Source organism: Piliocolobus tephrosceles, chromosome 5, assembly GCF_002776525.5.
Source record: "Piliocolobus tephrosceles isolate RC106 chromosome 5, ASM277652v3, whole genome shotgun sequence".
Taxonomy (NCBI): domain Eukaryota; kingdom Metazoa; phylum Chordata; class Mammalia; order Primates; family Cercopithecidae; genus Piliocolobus; species Piliocolobus tephrosceles.
In genome coordinates this window covers 141,184,176-141,194,431 of record NC_045438.1, presented here as the reverse complement: position 1 = coordinate 141,194,431, position 10,256 = coordinate 141,184,176, and the positions used below count along the sequence as shown (strand labels likewise).

General features: G+C 40.3%; 1 non-coding gene across 1 annotated transcript; it reads right to left on the bottom strand.

Moving 5' to 3' along the window:
• Positions 1-5,572: 5,572 nt before the first annotated feature.
• Positions 5,573-5,654, bottom strand: TRNAS-UGA. Its single transcript has one exon. It is a non-coding gene; the product is annotated as a tRNA-Ser (tRNA).
• Positions 5,655-10,256: the final 4,602 nt, after the last annotated feature.

Sequence of the window (10,256 nt, the reverse complement as noted above, 5' to 3'; positions counted from 1 at the left end):
AGGAAGGAAGGAAGGAAGGAAGGAAGGAAGGAAGGAAGGAAGGAAGGAAAGAAGAGAGAAGAGAGAGAGAGAAAGAGAGGGAGGAAGGAAGGAAGGGAGGGAGGGAGAAAGGGAGGGAGGGAGGGAGAAAGAGAGAGGAGAGAGAGGAAGGAAAGAAGGAAGAAAGGAAGGAAGGAAGGAGAGAGGGAAGGAAAGAGAAGCTGGGCTGGTGGCTAGTGGCTGGCGGGTGCCTGCAGTCCCCAGCTACTCAGCAGGCTGAGGTGGGAAGAATGTTTGAGCTGGGGAAGTGGAGGCTGCAGCAAGCAGAGATTATGCTACTACACCCCAGCTGCCCCCCAGCCTGGCGGACGGAGCCAGACCCTATTAAAAAAAAAATTATCAATCATCTATAGTTTCACCTTAAGAAACTAGAAAAGTAAGAGTAAATTAAATTCAAAGTAAGTGGGAGAGAACAAATACTAAAGAGCAAAAGGGAATGAAATAGAAAAACAATAGAGAAGGTCAATGAAATCCAAAAACCAGTGCTTTGAAAAGATGAATAATAAATAAATCTCCAGTCAGACTGGTCAGAAGATAAATGCAGCAGGAAAGAAAGAGGGGACATTTACCCAGATTATACAAAAAATAAAAGAATATTTTGGATAATATGCCAATTAAATTGACAAATTAGATGAAATATATCAATTTCTCAAAAGATAGAAACTACTAAAACCCACTCAAGAAATAATCTGAATCGTAATATAACTATTAAAAATATAATTTATAATTTAAAACCTCTCAAAAAGAAAACTCTAGGCCTAGATGGCTTCATTGGTAGATTCTACCAAACCTTTAAAGAGGAAATAATATCATGTCTACATAAACTTTTCCAGAAACTGGAAAAGTAGAGAACACTTTCCTACTCAGTTTATGAATTGGATATTAGTTGACATCAAAACTTGGGGGGGGATGAAGGGAAACAAAGAACATAAATGTATCTGTTTCCACTGAACTGTACACTTAAAAATGGGGTAAAAATGGTAAATTAAACATATATATTTTACCTTAATAAAATAAGATACTGTAAAAAATAAAAAATGAAATAGCCCTACCTCAGCAAAAACAAAGCAAACAAACACCAGATCACAGTTTGAGAAAAAAAAAAAAAAAATGCAAACCAATGTTCCTCATGGAAATAAGTGTAAATATTCTTAACAAGTGTTAGCAAACTGAATCAGCAATTTTTAAAAAGGATGATATGCTGTGACCAAGTGGGATTTATCCTTTGAATGCTGAGAGGACTGTGCCTTTCTGTTCTTAAAGGTGTCATTTTCCATTTCCATAAGGAAAGAGTAATAGATACAGAGTAAGATGCTTTGATTTCAATACTTAGTAGCCCTGTGAATTACAAACTTCTCTTATCTGAACATTTTTCTTATTGTAAAAGTGGATGGCAACACCTCATGGAACTGTTATGAGAGTTACATGAGGTCCTGAATATGAAGGCGTTTTCTAAAATGTGAAATTTAGAATAGTTAGATGGTATCATTTGTTTTTACTGGTTCAATATCCATGCCACACCACTCTGTATTTCTTCAAACAGATAACAAGGTACTACAATCATCTTGTAGTCTTAAGGAAGTGTGGGAACACTTTAAGTACAAATACAAATAAATACATATACTTTACTTGAAAATTTGAAAGAGAGAAGAGCTGAAAGAAGAAAACAATGAGGAGTTATGATCCAACACCTCCGATAAATTAGTATTAACTTTTTTGTTTTTACACAACCAGGTTTTAAATGCATAAGTATGCAATGGCGTATTTTAGCCTGTTTTTCCATTTTTAATTTTTCAATTACATAAATATTGCAGTACCTGTTTTTCCATTTTTAATTTTCCAATTACATAAATAATGCAGATTATTTTTATGACAAATGTAAAGAATACAAACGTAATCGAAATTGATATTTTAATCTCTCACATTCCATTTTGCTGTTTTATTAGATCGGTGAGTGTCCCTTCAGATGTTTTTAATGGACTTTAATTTGGGGGTTCATTCGATATAAATAGAACTATTTATGTTCGCTATTTTGTGTATTAAAGTTTACACACATTTTCCAAGTAAAACGATAAGAATCTAATTCTTTAACAGCTGCATGGTACCCTATGATAGGAATGCATCACACCATTCCCTTACTGGTTAGCATATTTATATGCTATATAGAAACAATGCCACAGTGGACATCTTTGCATTGTAACCATTTAAATCATGTAAATCACCAGCTGTTTTCGCCCAGTTTCTACTTTGATCAAAGTGCTGATTTCACACAAGTTATGCAATCTTCCACTCTGTCTTCAATTACCTACGAGTGTCCAGGACTATCGAAAGACGGGCTGTTCAAAGGCAATGGATGAGTGGGGGCCATAAATTAGGGTCTCATTCCACTTCGTAATTAGCAAAGTTTAGTTCCATCTGCAGAGACTCCACTGCCAGAGCTCAGATCACAGCCTACTTTCGGGCGCCGACGGGAGCTCACTCACCGTTTACTAACGTGAAGTTTGTATTGTTTGCTTGGAACGCTGATGCTGCTCATCCTCACGCGGAAGGACTCTCATTCCAGTGCTCTTGTCCAGGTGGCACAGGAGGTTGGATTTTTTTTTTTTTTTAAACCAAACTCTCGTTGTACCTGAAAGTTTACATTCAACTCACAAAGCCAATTTTCTTGTACCAATACAGTAGTTATCCTGATTTGCATTTCTTCATGTCTGTAACGTGAAAAACAAACGTGGTGCATCCGTGTAGTCGTGGCCGAGTGATTAAGGCGCTGGACTAGAAATCCACTGGGGTCTCCCTGCGCAAGTTCGAGTCCTCCAGGCTACTAGATAACAAGGGAAGATTTAGAAGAAAGAAATTCAAACTAACTTGCATGTTGCGAATTGAGTTTGGTACTTCCCCGATCCTGAAACCCCACAACAATGGAGGGTGGAAGTTATTGATTGACTACTTACTATTTTCATTAAGATTATGGGTGCCTTAATTAGTAGATACCTAATCATTTTCCCTTTAGCAGAACCTTTGCACGGTTTTCGGGGACGCCTTGCGTTTCCCTGCCCTCCAAATCCTCTTGAAGCCTGTACTTGTTACAAGTCTTGATAGTGCTTTCCTCTTCATGGAAATTTAGCCCTAGTCTGAGGTCCAAGTCTGTGGTCAATTATCAGTTTCTGTGGAATCAGTGGTTCAACTGATTTTGTCACCTGGTCTCGCTGGTTGCAAATGACTAGAAACACTGTCAGAGATATTGACACCATCACAATCAAAAAAGCAGGCTGTCCTGACAGACCCCTTTGTTTTGACTGAGGCGGCATATTAAAGTGTAAATTCACCAAGTATAATCAATTTAGTACAATACAAACTTACAGACTTAAAAAAGTGGACGAGAGTACTTCAGTTTATTAGAGGTAGTCAAAACAAGTAGTCACTGGGTTCTTCCTCATTAGTATAGTGGTGAGTATCCCCCGCCTGTCGCGCGGGAGACCGGGGTTCGATTCCTCGACGGAGAGAAAAGTGGTTTTTGCATCTTCTGCCCACTGATGGCCCCTACCTGGCTCTGAGGGCAGAGCTGCGGTGGGACCCACTTGCCATTCCTCCTTAACTGTCACTGGACCCTCTCGACTTTCCTCACTCCTAAGACCAGCTGTTCTGATCAGAGAAACATTCCAGTCAATTCTGAAAACTCAAAGTCACAGTTAGTTTAAGGCCCTAAGGAGAATCTATGTTTAAATGACACAACATGTACTCATTAAAAGTTATCGAGAATACAGTTGTGTAGCATCTGCCTCTTATTTGCATGGTCAAAAAGCTCATGTAAATGTTCAAATCCTCCATCCTTCTAGACATGAAATCCTGGAATGAAGATATTGACATGGTCCAGCTGGGGGATTGTGTGTGCTCCAGCTGCACTAGCTGACCTGGGCAACTCCAAACTATAGAATCCACAAGATGTCAATCAAACGTATGAGGGAAGATGATGAAGTGGCCACAGACTTTTGAGGAGATTCCCAAGTTTCAGGAACACATGAGGAATGTCAACACTGCTGCTTTCAACAATATCTGAAGCTTCAGGCAATGTGTTAGTGAATGTACGTCAGATTTAAAATAAAAATCGAGCTTCCTGAAAGGTGGGGGTGGGGGGGGGACTTAAAAAGCCATAACAATCAGGACAATGTGATACTTGCTCAGGGGGTGTAAATTGGCTCAATCACTTGTGAGAATGACTTAGCATTAGCTATTAAAGCTTGAATGTATACATGTACTGTGGCTCTGCAATTCCACCCATAAGTATATCTCTCCAACAAAAATATTTATTTATATTCACTGAAATACATGTACAAGAATATTCATGGCAGCACTAGTTGTAATGGCCAAACTGGAAATAATCCAAATGCCTCTATGGAGATGTTGGACTTTAAGAAGTGCCTTGACATCAGGGGCTGATTTCAAAGAGTGGAGAGAGTGGAAAGTTACTTGTCAGAACAAAAGCAAGGGCATTTAGGGGTTGCTAAGACAGAGGAAACTCAGAATAAAAAAGTGGCCAAGAGGGGTGAGAACATTCCTGTATTTGGCACCCTGCTAGCTTCTCTTTTGTTCCATTCCTTCCATCTCCTGGCCTTTCTCCTCTCTTCCATTTTCTTGTTTTTCCATCTTTTCTTCTCCTCCCTAGACCTTTTCTTCCCAACTTTCTTCTGTATGAGAACCAAAGTACTGAGTGTCTGAAGTTACACCTTGTTTCCTGAATGTACTGTAAAGCCCAGGTAAGTGTTCTTGGTCTTTGAATGTGCTGGAGAAGATAGGAAGAATAGACTGGGGCCAGAGAACTTCACCTTGAATTTTTCTAAGCTGTAAGATGAAGGCATTTAACAAAATCAATAGAATAAAAATAATAAGGGCTTGGCAGTCAGAGGTTAGCTTTAACATCCACTTCCTGTGGTTTAATAAACCTTTCCCATTCTTGGGCTTTCGAATTTTCAGGCCGAGAAGATACGATGTTTGTGGTACTGTCTACAGACCAACCATTTATATTGAAGTTACAATCACAGTCATTGTTATTATCGCTGCAAAACAGGTAATGCCTTATTGCTGTTGAATGACAGACAGTCCCTAAACTTGGGCTAACAAAACACAACACTTAATATACAATAGGCAAAATCTCCACACCCCAGACAAGCAACTTAGACTTATCTACAGAGAAAATTCCATGGAGTCTGACTTCAATTCTCAGAGCTTGTAGGTGAGGAAAAGAGAATTGCCTTCCTCAAATTAGGATTAACGTTAGGTGGATTAACGTTAGGTGGTATTTACACCACAATAGATTCTCTCCTACTGGAGACACAGTTGTCTCGGGTGTTGGAGGAGGAGGTTAATGGACTCAGAGAAAGAGGCAAACTATAACGCACGGTTACCTACGATGATGACAGAACGCAGAGCACAAGGCAGGGTTACCAAAGGAGATGACACAACTGTAATCCAGGAGACTCAGTTGCCTTTGGGGTGCAATTAGAAAGAAACTATTTGGGAGAAGTCAGGATAAAACCGTAGCCGGCAGGATTCGAACCTGCGCGGGGAAACCCCAATGGATTTCAAGTCCATCGCCTTAACCACTCGGCCACGACTACACACCCATGTAACATTCTTGGTTAAAGCTTTTGAAGATGTGAGTAGTGCGCCATTCTTGGGTAGTATAGTAAGTAGATACTATAGTAAAAGATGTTTTGGTGCCTGGTTACTAAGTCTAGTAACAAATAATTTTCTAGGTGCATTAAGAGCTTCCAACTTTTAGATGAAATAAGTCATCCATAGTGAATTGGAATTCAGTTGAGAAATGTGGAGTTCAAAGGAGCATTCCAAGACAAGAGATTTGAATTTTCTCTCCCCCTAGAACTCCACTTGCTAGTCACGGTTGATGCACCTGTTCACAGGTATTTGTGAGATACCAGCAGAAAGGGAGTTTGGAGCTGAGGGTCTGATCCTAGTAGCTTCACACCCTCAAATGACAATGGCACAGGAAACCTGCTAAAGGAAATTTGAAGGAATTATGACCTTGGAGTCATTTGCTTTTGCTTTCAGTATTGAATACTAAGCCAGAAATATCTTCAACAGCTTTGAACTGCTTTGTTCTTTCTCTGGCTTAAAGAATTTGTTGAAACCCAATTTGAGCAGGGGTGCAGGAAGAGAAGGGGCAGGGAAGACCTAGCCTTCGTGGACCCTCTGAAGAAAAAGTTGATGGGAAGGTCTCCATCCTCTCAGGAAAAGCTAACTCCTTTTCACCTTCCCCAGGGAGGGAAACAGGCAGTCCCAGGAGCCAGGGGAATATGGAGAACCTTAGATAACATGTTTTCCAAAATTTTCCAGCTTGAGAACATTCTTTGTCCCTCCTAATGCAAAAGAGCTTGGGAATGCCACACTAAATCTAGCTATATTAATACCTTTTTTCCCCTAGGATTAAAGACTGTTGGTTCAGGGAAACACTACAGAACCAGGCTTTTATTGTTTATTCTTTAATGGGGAATCTCAGGGATTACAGCTTTGAGTTCTGGGAATTGAAGTGCTTGACCAAAGTACCACCAAGTAGATTCAGACAGACTTTCAGATACAAATGGGAGAATTCCTTTACATTTGAGACCCTCAAACTCTCTTGCAGATACAGTTCTCCCACATTCATTTTCATTTAGGGCAGACAAAAAGACAGTTGTTCCAGAAGTGAATTGCACTGTGTTGCTCAGAAAGATATGTTGATATCCTAACCTGTGGTACTTGTGAGTGTGACCTATTTGAAAACAGTCTTTGCTGATTTAATCAAGTTAAGAGGAGGTCACGCTGGATTCAGGTAGGCTCTAAATCCAGCAATCCAGTGACTATTGTCCTTATAGGAAATGGAAAATTTAGAGACACGGTCACCAGGACAAAAGCCATGTTGAGAGGGAGGCAGAGTGGAGTGATGCAATTACAAACCAAGCATGCCAAGGATTTTCTTCAATCATTAGGAGTAAGGAAAGAGGTCTAAGATTCTCCCTCAGAGCACCTAGAAAACAATCAACCCGGCCAAAATCTTGATTTTAGATTTCTGACTTCTAGAGCTGTGAGAGAATAAATCTGTCTTTTTAAGTTACCCAGTTTATGGTTGTTAGGTCAGTCTTAGGAAACTAATCAGCTCCCTTACCCGTGTTCTTGGAACAAGATCCTTGCTGTTGCTGCCCTAGCACTTCTCCATTCCACCAGGAAACTCGTGCAAATGGTAACTCACTTCTTTTTTTTTTTCTCTTGAGATAGAGTCTAGCTCTGTTGCCAGGCTTGGAGTGCAGTGGCGGGACCTCGGCTCACTGCAACCTCCGACTCCCTGGTTCTAGCGATTCTCCTGTCTCAGCATCTTGAGTAGCTGGATTACAGGTATGCGCCACCATGTCCAGCTATTTTTTTTTTTCCTGTATTTTTAGTAGAGATGGGGTTTCACCACATTGGACAGGTGGTGTTGAACTCCTGACCTCGTGATCCGCCTGCCTCAGCCTCCCAAAGTGCTGGGATTACAGGCGTTAGCCACCGCGCCTGGCTGACTCACTTCATTTTGAAGAAAACTCACTTAGTGAAACAATCCAAACTAAAAGAAATCATTTATGTTCAAAGATACTTATGATATTTTGTTATAATAATGAAATAGTTAAAATAACAAACATTTCCAACAATGGGAGGGAAGATGATTATGTAATATAGGTTATATCTACCTGGAAAAATACTACAAATCCAATAAAAACTATATTTTGCAACTCTTACTAGTGGATAGCAGAAATAAATAAATAAACTAACAGTATTTTTGAAAAGATTGTGATAGTTCAGGCAAGAAGCATGTGATATAATGTTAAATGAAAAGAGGAGAATTTAAAAAATGCATGTACTGTATAACTTCACGTAACATTTTTGCATTATACATATTTGAGAGATGTGGGAGAATACACCAATGCATTACTTGTTGTGTCTGGGTTGTAGGATCATAGGGGTTTTTTTTCTTTGTTTTTCTATGCTGTGAAGCAAACATCATTATTCAGGTTTAAAAACGAAGGGGCAGAAATAGCATTTTATTGCTGGAACAGGGAAAAAGTAGTCCCTAGATACAAGAACTTTGATTTAGTCAAACATTTGGCTCAAGTGGTCACATTGTTCTAGGGGACTTCTGGTTAAAATGGTAGTGAAACCCAGGGCTTTAGTTTTGCTTTCTTAAGATGCCCACAAGTTAGCAATAACAGCAATTCAAAATATGTGTAAACCTACAGTGATGAAGAGAGCATGAGAGCAAATAACGGATAGTACAAAACATTGTTTGCTTCCCAAATTAAAGTAGCTTGATGCAATGGAAATTTACGAGTTTTTTTTTTTTTTTTAAGACGGAGTTTCGCTCTTGTTGCCCAGGCTGGAGTGCAATGGCGCCATCTCGGCTCACCGCAACCTCTGCCTCCCCAGTTCTAGCTATTCTCCCGCCTCAGCCTCCCGAGTAGCTGGGATTACAGGCATGCGCCACCACGCCCGGCTAATTTTTTGTAATTTTAGTAGAGAAGGGGTCTCTCCAAGTTGGTTTCGCTGGTCTCAAACTCCCGACCTCGGGTGATCCGCCCGCCTCGGCCTGAGATTTATGTCTTACCCATGTAACAGTCGATTGCAGATTTTTTGTGTCAGCAAAAAAAGAGGAACCTGTTTTTTGTCCTTGTGGTGATTCAAGGTTCCAGGCCCCTTCCATCTTATGAATCTGTTATCCCCTAAAGCTTGGGAAAGTGCACACTTCTTAAAGGTTTAGAGAAAAACATGTTACTTGCATTCATGATTTATTGATTATAACTAATCATATGGCCTCACTGAGGTGTAAGGAGTCTTGGCTGGGTAGCTTAGTCCCACAGACAACACTGTACTATGGAGGAGGAAACATGAATTTAGGTGGATACCACAGTTATCAACAAAATTTGGGAGACAGAAGGGAGTTGGATAAATAGTAATTGAATTAGAGTGGATAAAGCTGAAACCTGTTTGCAAGGTGGGAAGCCAACAATAATAAAGTTGATGTCACAGTTTCTTGGAAAGGCTTAAGAGTTGGAAGAACCTGCCAGGTGCGGTGGCTCAGGCCTGTAATCCCAGCCCTTTGGGAAGCTGAGGTGGGTGGATCACGAGGTCAGGAGTTTGAGACCAGCCTGACCAACATGGTGAAACCCCGTCTCTACTAAAAATACAAAAATTAGGCTGGCGTGGTGACACGCGCCTGTGATCCCGCCTGCTTGGGAGGCTGAGGCACAAGAATTGCTTCAACCCAGGAGGCGGAGGTTGCAGTGAGCTGAGATCATGCCATTGCACTCCAGCCTGGGCGACAGAGCAAAACTCCATCTCTAAAACAAACAAACAAAAAAAGAGTTGTTAGAATCATGTAACCTTAGACTCATTAGTCTGTACTGCCCCTCCTTCACAGAGGGTTTACTTTGGGAAAAAAGCTCCAGAGATGCTCTTGACTTAAGGATACCAGGTATAATTGAAATTGGGAGTGAAGCACATATTGAAAATTGGGAGATGGAATGAAAGTCTCTATAGGACACTTGAAGCTCCCTTTCTGTTTCAGAAAGTATGGACAGCTAAGCTTTCTCTACCACTAGCCCTAAACATGCAGAAGATTGAAAGACTCTGCTCCCCAAGAAAATGGACCATCATTAAGAAAACTGACCCATAGATATGGACATATCAAGGATCTGGATTGAAATGGCCTATCATACACAATCATTCTAGAATGAGGCCTGTTTGTTTTACCATACCCATAGTACCAATTAGGTTTTGGGGTCTACCTCCTAAATATGACTGAACTGCTATGTGCCACCAGAAATTGGAGAAAACACAGGTACCAAGGCAAACAAATGAACGAAAGAGAGCCTGGTGGAAACAGAGATAAATAGGTAACAGAAGCAAAAAACAAAAAACCTCAAAAAACAAAAACCTATCATTATTATTCTCAGGGAAATAAGAAAGCATACTGTATATATGAGAATAATAAGATACTATTCTATTATTATTATCATCGTTTCAAGACAGGGTCTCACTCTGTGGCCCAGGCTGGAGTGCAGTGGTGCTGTCATAGTTCACTAAGATGCTATTACTTTTTAAAGAGCATTAAGGGGAACAAGAACCCTTGAAAATAACAAATATGGGCATGGGGCAGGAGTATCTCAGCCAAGAAAATTATGTATGTGTTAGGG